Raw genomic sequence first — 19611 nt, forward strand, 5'->3', positions numbered from 1 at the left:
AGTGTGCATGGTCACAATCGGTGGTCACACAGTGGAGGCCTTGCTAGACTCAGGGAGTCTGGTCACCCTGGTGCGGGGAACTTTGGTTGATCCTGGACTATACAGTGGGCGGAGAGTGGGAGTGTTGTGTATACATGGGGACACTCGCGAATATCCCACTGCTGTCATCAACCTACATACCCCTTGTGGTACTATTGCCCATGAAGTGGGGGTGGTGGGGACCCTGTTTCATGAGGCTATTATCGGCAGAGACTTACCGGTGTTTTGGGACCTCTGGAGACGAAGACCCACCTCAGGTGCTGTTGCAGATAATGGATATCAGGTGTGGTCGGCCTTGGCCCCTGAACCCTTTGAGGCCGATGTACCCACACCAGCAGACCCCATGTGATAAATTCTCTCCCCTAGAGGTCCTAGCTGGTGAGGTCGAGGGCCACGAGGAGGTGGCCGACATGCCGGACCTTGAGGTTTCCCGTGAAAATTTTGGGGCTGCACAGCTACAGGACCCTACCTTGTTTAAAGCACGGGAGAATGTTAAGGTGATAAATGGGGTACTCCAAATACCAGGGGCTGATAAAATATACCCCGAATGGTGATTGTTGGGGAACTGTTGTACAGGGTTGACCAGGTACGGGGTGAGGAGGTTGAGCAACTTGTAGTACCCCAATCTCACCGTAGGCTGGTGCTAGATTTGGCACATAAACATGTGCTGGGAGGGCACTTAGGTGCTGAGAAGACCCGATAGAGGATCCTGCAGAGATTTTTCTGGCCCGGGGTGTGGGAGGAGGTAAGCCGGTATTGTTGCTCCTGCCCTGAGTGCCAACTTACTGCCCCGGTGTCCCACTTTAGGAGTCCTCTGGTACCGTTACCCATCATAGAGGTACCGTTTGAACGGGTTGTAATGGATTTGGTTGGCCCCATAGTCAAGTCCACAAGGGGGCACCAGTACATCCTCGTTACCCTGGACTATGCTACGCAGTACCCGGAGGCAATCCCGTTAAGGAACACCTCCTCCAAAAACATTGCTAGGGAGCTGTTCCAGGTATTCTCCCGTACAGGCCTCCCCAAGGAAATCTTGACTGACCAGGGAGCCCCATTCATGTCTAGAGTAATGAAGGAGATGTGTAAATTACTCCAGGTTAAACAGCTCCGCACCTCTGTGTATCATCCTCAGACAGATGGCCTGGTCGAGAGGTTTAACAAGACCTTGAAGGGGATGCTAAAGAGGGTGGTCAGCAAAGATGGGAAGGACTGGGATTGTTTGTTGCCCTATTTGATGTTTGCCATACGTGAAGTTCCCCAGTCCTCCACGGGTTTCTCACCCTTTGAGCTGTTATATGGCCGTTCCCCACGTGGGCTTTTGGATGTAGCCAAGGAGACCTGGGAACAGGAGAGGACCCCCCCACCGTAGTGTGATAGAACACGTCTCCCTTATGCAGGACCGCATAGCGGCGGTAATGCCCCTTGTAAAGGAGCACATGACAAGGGCACAAGAGGCCCAGTCTAGGGTCTACAATAGGTCAGCCAGACTCAGGACCTTTAACCCAGGCGACAGATTGCTAGTTCTGGTGCCCACCGTTGAGAGCAAGTTCTTGGCAAAATGGCAAGGACCTTATGAGGTCATGGAGAAAGTGGGGGAGGTAAACTACAAGGTGTCTCAGCCGGGGAGGAGGAAACCCGAACAGCTATACCACGTGAACCTCCTAAAGCCATGGAGGGAAAGAGAGTCCCTGATGGCCGTGGGAGTAGAAAAAGCGTCTGTCCCCAAGAAGGTGACACCGGAGGTAGGTGTACCCGATGCCAAGGTGCCTGAAGTACGGATCTCGGAGTCCCTCTCCAGGGCCCAGATTCAGGAAGCGAAGGAGTTTGTGCTCCGAAACGTGGATGTGTTCTCTAAGTTACCGGGACGTACTTCAGTCATCAAGCATGACATCAAGCCCCACATCCGGGTACACCAAAAACCCTACCGGGTCCCTGAAGCACGCCGGCTTGCCATATCTGAAGAAGTCAGGCAGATGTTAGACCTGGGGGTTATCGAGGAGTCTAGAAGTGACTGGTCGAGTCCTATTGTGTTGATTCCCAAACCTGATGGTTCCCTACGGTTCTGCAATGACTTTAGGAAGTTGAACGAGGTGTCCAAATTTGATTCTTATCCCATGCCCAGGGTTGACGAGTTGATAGAACGACTTGGACAGGCTAGGTTCTTCTCCACCCTTGACCTGACGAAAGGGTATTGGCAGGTACTCCTGATGGGCTTTTTCAGTACGTGGTACTCCCCTTTGGGCTACATGGGGCTCCCGCCACATTCCAGAGGTTAATGGATCTCGTGCTAAAACCTCACCGGAGATATGCCTCGGCCTACCTGGATGACATCATAGTCTATAGTAACGATTGGGAGAGTCACCTGGCCAAGGTGCAAGCAGTGGTAGACTCCCTGAGGGCAGCAGGGTTCACAGCAAACCCCCAAAAATGTGCACTGGGTCTGGAAGAGGCCCGTTACCTGGGGTACCGTATTGGGCGAGGTGTCATCAAACCCCAAGTAAATAAAGTGGAGGCGATCCAGCAGTGGCCACGACCTATGAGCAAGAAGCAAGTGAGGGCTTTCCTAGGCATAGTGGGCTATTATCGCCGATTTATTCCCAATTTTGCTACCATAGTGGCACCCCTGACTGACCTGACCAAGGGTAGCAGGGCGGTGATGGTGAAGTGGAGTGAAGAGGCTGAGAGGTGGTTCAGCGACTGAAGACGGTTTTGTGCGAGGGACCGGTACTGATCACCCCTAACTTCACCAAGACCTTTATTGTGCAGACTGACGCTTCTGACGTGGGCTTAGGGGCTGTCCTGTCCCAAGTAGTGGAGGGTGAGGAACATCCTGTGACATTCCTGAGCCGCAAGCTCACACCTCCTGAGAAGAACTATAGCATAGTTGAAAGGGAGTGCTTGGCGATAAAATGGGCTCTGGAATCCCTGAGGTATTACTTGATAGGGCGACAGTTTACACTGGTGACCGATCACTCTCCCCTCACCTGGATGAGTCAGGCCAAAGAGAGGAACGCCAGGGTCACAAGGTGGTTCCTAATGTTGCAGAATTTCAAATTCACGGTAGAACATCAGCAGGAAAGCTGCATGGGAATGCCGATGCCCTGTCTCGTACCCACTGTCTGATGGCCAAAAGTGTTCGCCCCCACACTGAAGGGGTTAACTGTGGATGGGCGGTATGTTTCCCCGAGGTTTTGCTATTATGCAAGGCCTTAGTGCTGAGGTGGTGTTGTCCAGCACCTTGGACACAGGTGGTGGGAACAGCCCAATCAGCCTTTTTAAAACCGCTCAGCAGAGCTGAGTGTGTGTCTCTCTGGAAGGAGGCTGGAGAGCACGCAGCCTTGACCTCTGTGCCTGGAGCAACAAAAGTGTTTTTGTTAGCGGTGAGTCGGAGAACCATTGTATAGTTAGCACCCTGACAGGTAGGATATTATTTTGTTTTTGATGCCTGAATGTGAAGGCTGTTTTATTTTATTCCTGCTGAAATAAACACAGGCTAGACCTGTTTTGGACTGTACTTTGGTGTCACTGTCGTGAACTACATCACAGCACCCCGCTACCACGGTCTCTGCTGGGCCAAATCTCCCACACTGGCCACACATATAATAGAAGGGGTGCTGCTTTGCTACTCATTAGTTAATGCGTACTGTGCATGTTAACTAATGAGGAGTTGGCTCCGCTAATGAATTGTCAGTGACCGTGGTATTTCTAAGTTGCTGAAGACATCTTATCAGTGCATTTATTGGTGTGGTATATTCACTGCTTTTATATATTTTAGTGTGTGATATATTCACTGCTGGTATAAATCAGTTTACAGTATATTCTTTTCTGGTATTTCTGCATGGTTTACTCTTTGCTGGTATATATTTACATGTGTGAAATATGCATTTCTGGCATACTTTTGTTCCTCTATGTACATATTTATGTGTATGTGTTAGGCTCCATGCACACGTCCACAAGTGGCAGCCATGAGCTGGCCACTAAAACTGCAGTCAGCTCACACCTGCTATAGCTGTCCTCCGCTAGTCTTGACACACCGGGATCACCTAGAAAGGAAACTTATAAATGGCAGCATGGAGCACGGGGACAAGATCTCCAGCGCTCCGGGCTGCTAATTATGCAGACCCCCGCACCTAAAGTGACATCACCTCTTTCCCATGCTCCCAGCAGGGGGTGTGCATATTTAGCAGCCCGGAGCGCCAGACATCTTGTCCCGACACTCCGTGCTGCTAATAATAAGTTTCTTTTCTAGGTGATCCCAACATGTCAAGACAAGCGGAGGACAACGCTGGGATCAACACCAAGAGGAGTAAATATTTGTAGGTTTTTTTTAAATGGTTGATTTCCTTTAATTCACGTCCCTTTTTTAGAAAGCCATACCACATTTGTGGACTAAATTAATAAATCTGTGTCTAAGCCAAATAAAACGACATTCAAATTGCGACTGATTGTACATTCCAGTCTTTTAGGATAATGGTCTGCAACCATCGGTCAAAGGAACATCCGTGTCATGGCCAAAAAATCTAGGTACTTACCTACAGCTCTCCTCTTTCCTCGTGACTCCGGCATCTTCTCATCTCAGATTTCCAGCATTGCTGGCAGAGGCAGGTCTATACTCTCTGCCTGCGCCTGCTATGATGTAATCAATCGGGGACACGGCCATGTCATAGTGAGTGTGCGGAGGCAGAGAGCATAGACGTGCCTCAGCCCGCACTGCCAGAAAGCTGAGAAGAGAAGAAGCCGGGGCCTCGGGGTGAAGAGGAGTGCCGGAGGTAAGTGTTGATTTTATTATTTTTATGGGGCCTCCACTGGAGGACATTTCATTAATGTGGGGAGCACTGCTGAGGGCATTTTATGGGGGGGGGAGCACTGCTGGGGACATTTTATGGGGGAGGGGGTTCACTGCTGTAGACTTTGCATGGGGGAAGCAGTGCTGGGGACATTTCATTATTGGGGGAGCAATGCTGGGGACATTGCACTGGGGTAGGACTGCTGGGGACATTGCACTGGGGGGTGCGCTGCTGGGGACATTGCACTGGGGTAGGACTGTTGGGGACATTGCACTGGGGATAGGACTGCTGGGGACATTGCATTGGGGGGTGCGCTGCTGGGGACATTGCACTGTGGTAGGACTGTTGGGGACATTGCACTGGGGATAGGACTGTTGGGGACATTGCACTGGGGATAGGACTGCTGGGGACATTGCACTGTGGATAGGACTGTTGGGGACATTGCACCGGGGGTAGGACTGCTGCGGACATTGCATTGGGGGGTGCGCTGCTGGGGACATTGCACTGGGGGTAGGACTGCTGGGGACATTGCACTGGGGTAGGACTGCTAGGGACATTGCACTGGGGATAGGACTGCTGGGGACATTGCACCGGGGGTAGGACTGCTGGGGACATTGCACTGGAGATAGGACTACTGGGGACATTGCACCGGGGGTAGGACTGCTGGGGACATTGCACCGGGGGTAGGACTGCTGGGGACATTGCACTGGAGATAGGACTACTGGGGACATTGCACTGGGGATAGGACTGTTGGGGACATTGCACTGGGGATAGGACTGCTGGGAACATTGCACTGGGGATAGGACTGCTGGGGACATTGCACTGGGGATAGGACTGCTGGGGACATTGCACTGGGGATAGGACTGCTGGGGACATTGCACTGAGGATAGGACTGCTGGGGACATTGCACTGGGGATAGGACTGCTGGGGACATTGCACTGAGGATAGGACTGCTGGGGACATTGCACTGGGGATAGGACTGCTGGGGACATTGCACTGGGGATAGGACTGTTGGGGACATTGCACCGGAGGTAGGACTGTTGGGGACATTGCACTGGGGATAGGACTGTTGGGGACATTGCACTGGGGATAGGACTGTTGGGGACATTGCACCGGGGGTAGGACTGCTGGGGACATTGCATTGGGGGGTGCGCTGCTGGGGACATTGCACTGGGGGTAGGACTGCTGGGGACATTGCACTGGGGTAGGACTACTAGGGACATTGCACTGGGGATAGGACTGCTGGGGACATTGCACTGGGGGTAGGACTGCTGGGGACATTGCACCAGGGGGTAGGACTGCTGGGGACATTGCACCGGGGGTAGGACTGCTGGGGACATTGCACCGGGGGTAGGACTGCTGGGGACATTGCACCGGGGGTAGGACTGCTGGGGACATTGCACCGGGGGTAGGACTGCTGGGGACATTGCACCGGGGGTAGGACTGCTGGGGACATTGCACTGGAGATAGGACTACTGGGAACATTGCACTGGGGGTAGGACTGCTGGGGACATTGCACCGGGGGTAGGACTGCTGGGGACATTGCACTGGAGATAGGACTACTGGGGACATTGCACTGGGGATAGGACTGCTGGGGACATTGCACCGGGGTAGGACTTTTTTTTAAAGTTTTTTAAAGATTCCAACAAAGAAAGAAATGAGAAGAATACGGCTAATGATGCAACCGCAGCTACTTTTGTTACTACATACAGCAAACAATATAACAACATTGTTGCCATTATGAAATACAACTTGCCAATTCTGCATCAAGACAGAACACTAGCTTACATCTTAAAAGATGGCTGCCGCTATGTGACATTGGGCAATGTACTGGCCCGTAATCAATTTCACTCTAATCCTATAAACACGACTTATTTATCCCTCAATGGCAGCTACAAATGTAATGGCCCCACATGCAATATCTGTAACTATGTAGTAGAAACACAAAATCACACTTGTTACATCCTCAACATATAAAACAGTCTCAAGAACGCTGATACTCATCACGTAATATACACAATAAACTGCATGGAATGTAACCTACAATATGTAGGATGTACAATCAGAAAATTAAAAAAAACATGCAGGAGCTAGAATTTCACCTCCGAATCAACTAATGTTGAACCACAGTTCAAATCTTTCCGGAAGCTTCAAAGCAATTTAACCCAATAGCGCAAAATGACGTACCCTTATGTCTTATTGCATATAGGGGAGTATGAAGAGGGCTCATAATAACTTAGCGCCACAAGATGGCAAAATGAAGTGTTTTTTTTTTTTTTTTGTATAGGTTTTAATTTTTGTACATGTATGAAAACATTATAAAACCCATACAAATTTGTTATCTCAGTGATCGCACCGACCCAAAGAATAAAGTAGACCTGTCATTTGGGGCGCACAGTGAAAGACGTAAAATCCAAGCCCAATGCGTTTTTTTTCACCATTTTCACTTCATTTAGAATGTTTTTCCCGCTTCCCAGTACACGGCATGGAATATTAAATACTGTCACTTTGAAGTGCAATTTGTTTGCCGTCACACAGCTCTTTACGTGGAAAAATAAAGTTGGTTGAAAAAAAAGTTATAGAATTTTGAAGGGGGGAGTGCAAAATAAGTTTAGAAACCTATTGGTTATTTCCGATATTTCGCAATCTTTTACCTATGACTAAGAATCGAAAACGCGTCAGAATCCTTTGTGCTATGGCATGGTGATGTTTTTTTAACCTTTTGGAAATAAATAGTGTTTTTATTCTTTCCCTGGAACCTTGCGTTGCTGGGGATTTTATTTTCCCATTATACGGACTGACCCTGACCCGGCTTGTCCGCGCAGTGGAGCAATTATGGACATAGAGTATTTCAGGTGAGTTGTATTTTACACTTGACCTCGTTTTTGTGGAGACTGCTGGACGTTTTTATAAAGAATAACAACTGCATCCCCCCCCCCCCCCCCCCGATGCTGTTTTCCCAGTTTTTTTGTGGAAAAATTGGGTACCTCGGTTTCCACTCGGCTTATACATGCCTATATGTGGTATGTATATATTTTTCCTCAGTGAAAAGGCCATAGACAAGGGGACACTATAGGTGTGTGGGGGTCGCTATAGAAAAAGGGGTATTGTAATGTCCTTAATGCTGTAGCCCCTTCTTATCAAAACATTAATAGGGGGCTAAAGAAAAATGGGCACTATAGAGGAGGGGGCTACAGAAAAGGGGGCGTTTTAGACCAGTGGCTGCAGGAAATTGACATTATGGGGGTCATTTACTAAAGGCCTGATTCGCGTTTTCCCGACGTGTTACCCGAATATTTCCGATTTGCGCCGAATTTCCCTGTATTGCCCTGGGATTTTGGATTGTGGCGCATCGGCACTGGCATGCACACGACAGAAATCGGGGGGCGTGGCCGAACGAAAAGCCGACGGATTCGGAAAAACCGCCGCATTTAAAAAAAAAAAAAACAAATGTGTCGCGAAACTTGCACTTACCTTCACTAGGAATAGGCCGGTGTACTTGAGTGCATTTCGGCGGACTTCAGCGCAGCAGCGCCACCTGGTGGACGTTGGAGGAATTACCTTAATGAATCCCGGTGGGACCTGAAACCACCGCAGAGAACGCGCCGCTGGATCGCGAATGGACCGGGTAAGTAAATCTGCCCCAATATGGTTTGTGGTTAGATATGAAGCATTTTGCATTTCTGTACAATTTTTTTGTACAGGGACCATAGTAAGAGGGTAACCCGGCACGGTCCCTGGAAAAATAGTTTTGGGTGCAGTCGGTCCCCGATACAAAAACGTTGGGGAATACGTTTTTTTGGGGGATCAGACTAAATTACATAAAATTTTCTATTTTTCATAGATACGTACAGAAGTTTTTCGGTTTGTGTCAGTTTTACCTGCACTTCATTGTTCATACTAAAAATAGAAAGTCTCTTTTGTCTGGTTTCTGTCATTTTAGAAGATCCTGCATAGAAGCCAAGATTCTGCTCCATTAGTTTAGTAACTCTGCCCCAGTGTCTCTGCTGATTTACATTCTGAGTACTGCAGCGTCGGTCAGAGATTCGAATGCAGCTCTGGTCATGATGCAAATCAATAAATTAAGGATTTCTCAACTAATTATGTAGATTATGGGGGCAATTTATTAGGGTTAAGTGCTTTTTCGGGCCAGTGTTTCCTCCTTCTTTTAAGAACAGACTTCTTTTGCTTTTAATTGCATTCTGTTTTTCACTAAAAGCCGTAACTTTTTATTTTTTCCATTAGCAGAGTCATATGAAGGCGTGACAAATTGTACTTTCTATTGGTGCCATTAAATAATCCAAGCTATTTACTGAGGAGTTAAGTGATGGAAATTGAGAAAATTAAAATTTTATTTTAAGGAGCAAACGCTGGACTGCCCATATCTGTCCAGTTTAGCCTAAAGATAGGAGTCAAGACAAAAGAATAGAAAAAGTAAATGGGCAGCAAATCAATCAGCATAACCAAAAAAGTTAAGAAATTAGGTAGGAGAGCTCTGCAAGTGTTCATGATACAATGGTGAACTCTACACCTCCATACATGTAGAAGAAGGGAGATGCAGACTGGTTTTACTGAGATCCAGCAATGATGGAGCAGAAAGAGGCGAGGACCTAGATTGCTGGTGCCTCAATCAAGGACTGCCAGACAGTCCCCATCCCTGTCCTTGAGATTGGGTGAAGTGCTGACAAAGTGCTTCACACGATCTCAGAGAGAGCAGATCCTCTGCACTGCTCTCCTTCTCCCATCTGTTCTGACACAAGTATTACCTGCAGGACCTAGAGTGATGTCATAAGCGTGTGACTGATCACCTGCTTCCTGTGTCACAAAAAGGTCTTTAAATGCTCTCGTGCTGCCAGGGGATGGGGCCACAGAAGATGCTGCTACTGGGACAGTGTGTGTGTATGGATGTAGCAGTGCTGAGTGTGTTTTTGTGAGTGAGTAAATGCAGGCAGAGTTGTGTGAATGGATGTACTAGAGCTGTGTGAGTGAATGGCTGTAGTGCAGCTGTGGATGCTTTACTGCCAACAGACAGTTCTTAATTGGAGTTAATTAGTTTTTCCTTTTTTATTAAATCTTGCGTCCTATAGTTTCCAAAAATACAGTATATAGGTTTTTAAAAATACATTTCTCTGTATGACCATATTCCAGAACCCATAACTTTTTCATCCTTTGGTATATGAAAGTGTATGCGACTTGTGGGACAAGATGACATTTTCATCAATACCATTTTGATCATATCATGAAATGCCCTGCAGCCTCCCCTCACTAATGAAATGCCCAGCAGCCTCCCCTCACTAATGAAATGTCCAGCATCCTCCTCCACTGATGCAATGCCCTGCAGCCGACCCTCACTAATGAAATGCCCAGCAGCCTCCCCAGTAATGAAATGCCCAGCAGCCTCCCAAGTAATAAAATGCCCAGCAGCCTCCCCAGTAATAAAATGCCCAGCAGCCTCCCCAGTAATAAAATGCCCAGCAGCCTCCCCAGTAATAAAATGCCCAGCAGCCTCCCCTTTAATGAAATGCCCAGCATCCTCTCTGATGAAATACCCAACAGTCTCCTCTGACTAATGCAATGCCTAGCAACATCCTCTCACTAATGCAATGCCTAGCAACATCCTCTCACTAATTCAATGCCCAGCAACCTCCTCTCACTAATGCAATGCCCAGCAGCTTCCCCTCACTAATGCAATGCCCAGCAGCTTCCCCTCACTAATGCAATGCCCAGCAGCTTCCCCTCACTAATGAAATGCCCAGCAGCTTCCCCTCACTAATGAAATGCCCACCAGCTTCCCCTCACTAATGAAATGCCCAGCAGCCTCCCATCACTAATGAAATGCCTAGCAGCCTCCCCAGTAATGAAATGGCCAGCAGCCTCCCCTCACTAATGCAATGCCCAGCAGCTTCCCCTCACTAATGCAATGCCCAGCAGCTTCCCCTCACTAATGCAATGCCCAGCAGCTTCCCCTCACTAATGCAATGCCCAGCAGCTTCCCCTCACTAATACAATGCCCAGCAGCTTCCCCTCACTAATGCAATGCCCAGCAGCTTCCCCTCACTAATTCAATTCCCAGCAGCCTCCCCTCACTAATTTAATGCCCAGCAGCCTCCCCAGTAATGAAATATTCAGCAGCCCCCCCCCCCCCCCCCCACTGAATTTAATTAAAAAATGAAGTACTTTGCTGATTCTCCTCTCTCTGCTTCTTGTGTAACTGCACGGGTCCATGGGAGCTGCGGGAAGCGCTGGAGGTAAGTGCTGAGTTAAAGCTAAATGGGACTATATCAGCACAAAAATTGTGCTGAAAATATTCGGGTTATTATCAGGGATATACGGTAGGTGTGGCCTAGGTTGTGCAAAACATATTTCTAAATGCAAAGTTATTGCAGTCTATTTAGTGCACTTTCTGTGCAAGAATTCTCCTGCATTTTGTTTAATAATTCTTGACTGAAGAAATGGATTTCCACATGGGGGGGCATTGACTTTCATCAATGAAAGTAGAGCACCTGGACATTGTCACAGAACTTCAGCCCAGTGTTTGTGTTAGATAAACCCGGTTATGGGGAGGAGGCTTTGATATGTGTCCTGTCTAGTGTACTGCAGGGAGGATAATACAATTACTGTCAAGATCATTGATAAGGATAGTCTGGATAGGACGATACATTGTGAGGTGGAGGGAGTCTGTCATTCTATATCTAAGCATCCTAATCATTAGGTGGACGTATAGAGCCGAACAGATGTGTTAAAACATTCATCCATCTGACATGAAAACCCATGTGCTGAAAAGTAGGGCAGATTTATCCCCCTGGATGTTTATATCTCTTTGTTCTATCCGTGTGAAATGTAGATCTCATTTAAAAAATAAAAAAAAAACAGATGAAAAGTCTGAAAAATGTAAATTTTTTATGCGACTTTCAATTTTTTTTTTTCTGCATAGGGATAACAACCTGCAGCGAGTATCTACTGCACTGTGTGTGAGACGCTAAGACACGGAAGAAAAACATTCACAATAATGCAAGACGAAATTTTTTTAATTTATTTTTTTACTTTTTTTACTCTCCGGGGGAAATTGCCGTAATTGTCAAAGGAATTGCAACAACGGGAATCTTAACAGCAGGTAATGACACAGTTGCGTGGAATTATATACAGATTCAAAATCTGGAAATAAAGTTTTAGAATTTTGGAATAATGTCGCCACTTTCCACCGTGTCATGACAACACAAAGAAACACAGTGTGGAATCAGGGGGCTCAATCCTCCTATGTTTGCTAAAACCAATTGGTCTGCGTAGTATGGGGGTCATTTACTAAGGGTCCGAACCGCGTTTTTCTGTCGCGTTACCCGAATATTTCGGCTTTGTGCTGATTTTCCCTGAATTGCCCTGGGATTTTGACGCACGCGATCGGAGTGTGGCGCATCGGTGCTGGCATGCACGCGACGGAAATCGGGGGCCGTGGCTGCAAGAAAACCTGATGGATTCGGAAAAACCGCCACATTTAAAAAAAAAAAAAAGTGTCGGTTGACGCGCTTACCTGCACCCAGGGTAGGACGGTAGAACTTCAGTGAACTCCGATGGAATTCAGCGCAGCAGCGACACCTGGTGGGCATCGGGGGAACTACCTTAGTGAATCGCCGGAAGACCCGAATCCTCCACTGAGAACGCGCCGCTGGATCGTGACAGGACCGGGTCAGTAAATTTGCCCCTATGTGTCTCAGACACACTTGATCCACACTAAAATCTGTACTAAGATTCATATGTTATCTTCCAATGAGAGAAGAAAAACCTGCAACAGAAAATCAATATAAAAATTTAAATTTGGAAATCAGCTCATCGCCGTTTTGGTGTAAAATCAGCCTTTTTTGGCATACTCGCATGACAATATATGGAGGCCATGGGCTAGCCGCAAAAACGACAACCAGCTCACTTCTGGAATGAGACGCAACATACTCACTGCACCGTGAGCAGGTGCCGTAGACCTCTATGAGGCCCGTGATCTGGCCACAAATTATGCAGCCTGATCATAGCCCCCATTACAGTCGTGGGCATGAGGCCTAAAGTTCAGGTTTCCTACTGCCGGGCATCTCTTCATGAGAGATGGAAATACACCATTATTTATAATTATTATCCAGCAAGTACAGGACACGACTGCTCATGGTAATTCACCGGCCCTGCATTCTTTCCAATAATATCTTATTACTGTGGTGGTGTAAAGGGGAGACGCAATGCAGAGCCACTACTTGTCATTTATTATTTATTTCTTACTACTTGTCATTTTTATACATATACAGGAATCTCCTGTGCGGGAGAATGGAGCAGATACAATACTGCATTGTGTTCAGGTTTATTCATATTAATATTCAAATAACATTAAAAATAACTGCCTACATTTGTGTGTTTTCCCCTCATTCTGGCAAAACAGCTCTGACCCATTACGGTATGGACTGAAGATAATGGGGCACATTTACTTACCCGTCCGGAGTTGTTCACCAAAAGTGCATTGTCCGTGTATAATGCTCTGTGCCGCGATTCACAAAGATCGTGCACCCGATATCCTGCATGTGTCGCTTCCCCGCTCAGGTCCACAGGAGTTCACCTTCTTCTTCCTGGTGCATGTAAGTGCATTGTCTTGCAACACAATTAAATCCTGCGCTCAGTCCAAATCATTCAGATCATCCGACGGCCGCCCCCCCCCCCCGATTTCTGTCGCTTGAAAGCCGGCGCCGCCGTGCCACAATCCGATTGCGTGTGACACAATCCCTTGTTAAATATCTGTCACAGCTGCGCAAAACCCGAAAACGTCCGATAGTCCGACCAAAGTGCGATCCGCGACCCTTAGTAAATAAGCCCCAATCTGCCACTAATCAAGCAATCAATTTAGGTAAAGTCTCCTTTACAAAAAGTCCCATAAAAAGTCTCTCCAGTCCCCTGCTGGTCTATGTGCTGGGACTGTTTATGTATTCTGAGACTTTTTGGGGGGGATTTTTTGAAAAAAAAAAAAATCTCAGACAGAAAGTAGACCCATAAGAATATTTATTAAATGGTCAAAGCCACTTTAATGAATCTGATGGGCAGCTCCTAAAATAGACATAGAACTGTCCCAAGGAGCCGCCTAATGATGAATAACCCCCTATAACTTTATCCACAGAGAGAAAAAAGAAGATTCTGGAGCTGCTATCAGGTGCAGGTGACATGACTCAATATTGAGTAAAGCATGGAAGAAGCAATATGTCAGACTGGATATGTTGCCTAGAAGCAATGGTTAGGACACACATTTAAATTTTTTATTCCATTTCTCTTATATGTATCTGTTTGCTATAACCCCAGTTTCTAGCGACATTGTTATAGATGGGGCTCTAGCTCTAAAATCAGATGTTGAATATTAGTATCTATAACATCATAGTTTGGAATACAGGCGGTCCCCTACTTAAGAGCACCCAACTTACATACGACCCCTAGTTACAAACGGACCTCTGGATGTTGCTAATTTACTGTACTTTAGTCCTAGGTTACAATAATCAGCTGTAACAGTTATCACAGGCGTCTGTAATGAAGCTTTATTGGTTTCTATGACAATCCATCATTTTTAAAATCCAATTGTCACAGAGACCCAAAAAATTCTGGCTGAAGTTACAATTATAAAATATACAGTTCCGACTTACATACAAATTCAACTTAAGAACAAACCTACAGAAGCGATCTTGTACGTAACCCGGGGACTGCCTGTATATAGCTGTGAGTAATGGACCCAGCATGTTTCCGCTGCACCACTCTGCTATCTGTACTACATGAAACTAAGAAGAGCTTAAGTATGTGATAGAAAATTTATAGAGAAAATGGGTGGCAGCACTCGCCCAATGTATTGTGGATCGGTGATGGTGCGGGGAAGACGCTATTCACGACCAGGCCACGGGGGCAGCACTCTCTCCAGCCAGTCACATGGTATGTACATACTAAAGTACGTAATGTGAATATTTCGGTAACATTTATGAACTGTTATATCCTGCATCTACATATTGTCAAGACAGAATCACACGGCTGTTGTCGGTCGGCTGTAGAGTTGCCACAACAAAATTTGGACTTTAATATTGGTTTTTAATGTCAAAATGCTATATCATAGAAAAAAAAGAAACTCCCAAGGCACTGCTATTTGTTCATCATGAAAAATTGGAAATTTGATGTATTGTACAACCTTTTAAACAATTTAAAGGGGTGTTGCCTCTAAGACAAGTTTCTTAAATGTTCTCAGGATAATAAAATTACACATTCTCTAATTCACTGTTACTAACAAAAATATAGCATTTCACAGATGTAATTCTAGTCTATGGCTGCATTCACACACATGTATGGGGGGGCGTATATACGGCCGATGTATGTCCCCCATACACTTCTGTGGGCTCACGGCGCCCTACGGGAGCGGTACGGTGCAGCACACGTGCTTAAATTAACCTTACAAAATCGACCTGTTCTGACTTGGATGTAAATTCAACTTAAAGGGCACCTACCACCACATATAAAGGTAGATTGGGTGGTAGGTGGATCAATGGGACGTGAGGATAGCCCTTTTAAGGGCTAATCCTCACGTCCCCGCACTTTTTTGATAACTTTTATTACACATATATTCAAATTTACTTATGCGGCTACTGGGGCGTGGAGTAGCCGCATATGAGATTGCACGAGACGGCTACTCCACGCCCCGGTAGCCTCTTTTCCCCTCCTACTCAGGGTAGCTGCGCGCCCTCGTCCGGCGATCCTGCCGTCTGCGCATGCGCAGAAGAGCAGGCCCGCGCCTGTTTCGGAGCAGTGACCGCGCAGGCGCGGAGCTGCGCGCTGAAGATGGGTGAGTAGGAGGGGTAAAGTGGCTACCGGGGCGTGGAGTAGCCGCCTCGTGTAACCTCAGATGCGGCTACTCCACGCCCCAGTAGCCGCATAAGTAAATTTGAATATATGTGTAATAAAAGTTATCAAAAAAGTGTGGGGACGTGAGGATTAGCCCTTAAAAGGGCTATCCTCACGTCCCATTGATCCACCTACCACCCTATAGGTAGATTTGTGGTGGTAGGTTTCCTTTAAGAACAAACCAATACTGTACCTAACCCAGGAAATGCCTGTATTTGTGAAGTGCATGAGGAGTGTGCAGGGCAGCGTTAAACAATGCAATCAGATTCTGAGAAATATCAGTGAGATAAAGGACAATTTATGTGCAGAGTCCATTTATGACATGTAATATTCTATGAAAAGCCTGGATACTGGGAAATAATATAATTGCCATACTAGATTCAGGAGAACTGGAGCAGCACAATATGTCTTGTAGCTGGGTATGGTATTAAAAGTATTCCCCATATCACATTATCAAATTAGCTGCAAATGAGGCACTGCATATTTTTCAAATATGCAAATTAGCATAAGTGACTCTTCTCGACATCTGACGTAATAGTTTATCACAAGCTATTACGTCAAGCTTCTGGCATCGGCTCCAGAATGGAACCAGCACTAGAAGCTGCGGGTGTCAGCTGTATATTGCAGCTTACGCCCACCTCTTATACCTGCGATCGGAGATTCCTCCCATCACGGGTATTAATCCCTGTAAGGCCTCCAGACAGTGCCTGGCTGTAACACACTGAGCAAGCGCAGCCTATATAACTATATAACATAGTGTAATATATCTGTATTACACTGTCTTAAGTGAATAAGAACTTACACAAGCGATCAGAGAATCGCTTGTTCAAGCTAACCTGTAAGAACAAAAGACAAAAAAATTTTAATAACTTTTTTTTTTTTAATAAAAATAATTAATAAAGTAAAAGTGCCCTAAACACCAAAATTCCCCCTTCCTATCTAATAAAGGGCAAAAAAAAATCACAAAAAAAACCCACACATATTTGGTATTAATCAGTACAATAAATTGGAAACATTATAGGACCCACTCAGTGAACACCGTAAAAAAAAAAAAAATGTTCTAAAAAGTGATCAGAAAATGCGTTATGTGCACCAAAATGGTACCACTGAAAAGAACAACTCAACAAGTAAAAAATAAGCCCTAAACTAGCTCTGTCAACCAAAAGCAATTAAAGTTATGTCTCCGAAAAGATGGCGATACGAAAACCATATAGAGAATATAGAGATTTTTCTCTATATTCATTTTTCTTCAGTGAAGTTGTAAAATTATATGAAATATATGACTATATAAATTACATATCACCTTAATTGGAGTGATCTGTAGAATAAAGAATAGTGGGGCAGATTTACTTACCCGGTCCGTTCGCGATCCAGCGGCGCGTTCTCTGCGGTGGATTCGGGTCCGGCCGGGATTCATTAAGGTAGTTCCTCCGACGTCCACCAGGTGGCGCTGCTGCGCTGAAGAGCATCAGAACGCACTCAAATACACCGCCCTATCCTGGATGAAGGTAAGTGCAAGCTCCGCGACACTTTCGTTTTTTTTTAAAAATGTGGCGGTTTTTCTGAATCCATCCGATTGTAGTTCGGCCACGCCCCCAATTTCCTTCGAGTGCATGCTAGCGCCGATGCGCCAAAATCCGATCGTGTGCGCCAAAAACCCGGGACAATACAGGGAAAATCGGCGCAAATTGGAAATATTCGGGTAACACGTCGGGAAAACGCGAATCGGGCCCTTAGTAAATGACCCCCATTAATTTGATTCTACGGTAAACGACCCGCCAATAATATAAGGCTAGATTTGATGGATTTCTTTTCATCCATACATTCAAGAGTTAATAAAATCTCATCAATAAGCTAAAGACCCTCTAAAATGAAGTACTTGTAAGGGTGCGGTCACACGTTGCAGTTACAACTGTATCGCAATTAGTTTTGGGGTGGTTTTAGGTGCAATTTCTTATTTTAACAAGTGAAAGACATCAAATCAGCAGGTGAATGACATTTGTTGAACAGGATTTTCCTTCAAAATAAAATTCGCCCATTCAGTTCAGGTCTTTCCCCTGTTAAATTAACAAAACTGCAGTAAAACTGGAGTTTTACTTTTATTTAGGGCTCTCAAAGTGACTTGAAATCTGAGCAGGTCCCTCAAAAGTCTGATTTTGCTTTTTTATGAAAATGTGAAAAATTGCACCTAAAGTTCAAAATTTCTAAAATAAGTTCTAAATTTTCAACAAATATAGTTTTATTTTTTTTAACTAATTGAACCCCAAATATATCATCCAAATTTTTCAACCAACGTTATGTACAATGGGGCTTATTTACTAAGGGTCCGCGGACGCACGTTTTCGGGATTTGCGCGGCTGTGATTTTGTTGCACACGATCAGATTGTGGCGCTTCCATGCGACAGAAATCGGGGGCATGCCGACGGACGATCGCGGCACAGTGCGTTATACACTCACCGGCCACTTTATTAGGTACACCTGTCCAACTGCTATGGTCAAGACAATCTCCTGCAGTTCAAACCGAGCATCAGTATGGGGAAGAAAGGTGATTTGAGGCCTTAGATCAGCAGTTTCTGAAATACTCAGACCAGCCCTTCTGGCACCAACAACCATGCCACGTTCAACTGGGATTTTCACGCACAACCATCTCTAGGGTTTACAGAGAATGGTCCAAAAAAGAAAAAACATCCAGTGAGCGGCAGTTCTGTGGGGGCGGAAATGCCTTGTTGATGCCCTAGGTCAGAGGAGAATGGGCAGACTGGTTCGAGCTGATAGAAAGGCAACAGTGACTCAAATCGCCACCCGTTACAACCAAGGTAGGCAGAAGAGCATCTCTGAACGCACAGTACGTCGAACTTTGAGGCAGATGGGCTACAGCAGCAGAAGACCACACCGGGTGCCACTCCTTTCAGCTAAGAACAGGAAACTGAGGCTACAATTTGCACAAGCTCATCGAAATTGGACAGTAGAAGATTGGAAAAACGTTGCCTGGTCTGATGAGTCTTGATTTCTGCTGCGACATTCGGATGGTAGGGTCAGAATTTGGCGTCAACAACATGAAAGCATGGATCTATCCTGCCTTGTATCAACGGTTCAGGCTGGTGGTGGTGGTGTCATGGTGTGGGGAATATTTTCTTGGCACTCTTTGGGCCCCTTGGTACCAATTGAGCATCGTTGCAACGCCACAGCATACCTGAGTATTGTTGCTGACCATGTCCATCCCTTTATGAGCACAATGTACCCTGTAACATCTGATGGCTACTTTCAGCAGGATAATGCGCCATGTCATAAAGCTGGAATCATCTCAGACTGGTTTCTTGAACATGACAATGAGGTCACTGGACTCAAATGGCCTCCACAGTCACCAGATCTCAATCCAATAGAGCATCTTTGGGATGTGGTGGAACGGGAGACTCGCATCATGGATGTGCAGCCGACAAATCTGCGGCAACTGTGTGATGCCATCATGTCAATATGGAGCAAAATCTCTGAGGAGCTTCCAGCACCTTGTTGTATCTATGCCACGAAGAATTGAGGCAGTTCTGAAGGCAAAAGGGGGTCCAACCCGTTACTAGCATGGTGTACCTAATAAAGTGGCCGGTGAGTGTACACGGACAATGCACTTTCTGTGAACTCCGCAGGACGGGTAAGTAAATGTTCCCCAATGTGTCACAAGAACACAGTCTCAAAATCCCCTTGATACGTTAAAGGGAACCTGTCATCAGAGAGCTATATTTCACTGGGTACGGGTTCCCATACACACTGTGATATGCTTTTTATAATACCTTAGTCTATAGTTGTTCATTTATTAAACCTTCTTAATCGTTACCTGGGTACATGGCAGCATCTTCCTGAAAGTCCTGGGGGCGGCTGAATTTCAAAATGTAACGTC

At 46.1% G+C, this 19611-nt stretch overlaps 1 protein-coding gene across 3 annotated transcripts in view; it reads left to right on the plus strand.

Annotated features, from left to right (window-relative positions):
- The window catches only part of PDE4A (phosphodiesterase 4A), an 873456-nt gene that overhangs the window by 18171 nt on the left and 835674 nt on the right, over positions 1 to 19611 (plus strand). For 2 of the 3 annotated variants that reach the window (XM_072149486.1, XM_072149488.1), the window contains exons 2-3: positions 11761 to 11940; positions 13969 to 14081. The gene's annotated coding sequence lies outside the window, so the exon portion shown is untranslated. Of the gene's footprint in view, positions 1 to 4692; positions 4809 to 11760; positions 11941 to 13968; positions 14082 to 19611 lie in introns of those variants that run through there. The other variant, XM_072149487.1, reaches the window with a different exon arrangement.

This window comes from Engystomops pustulosus, chromosome 4, assembly GCF_040894005.1.
Source record: "Engystomops pustulosus chromosome 4, aEngPut4.maternal, whole genome shotgun sequence".
NCBI lineage: Eukaryota > Metazoa > Chordata > Amphibia > Anura > Leptodactylidae > Engystomops > Engystomops pustulosus.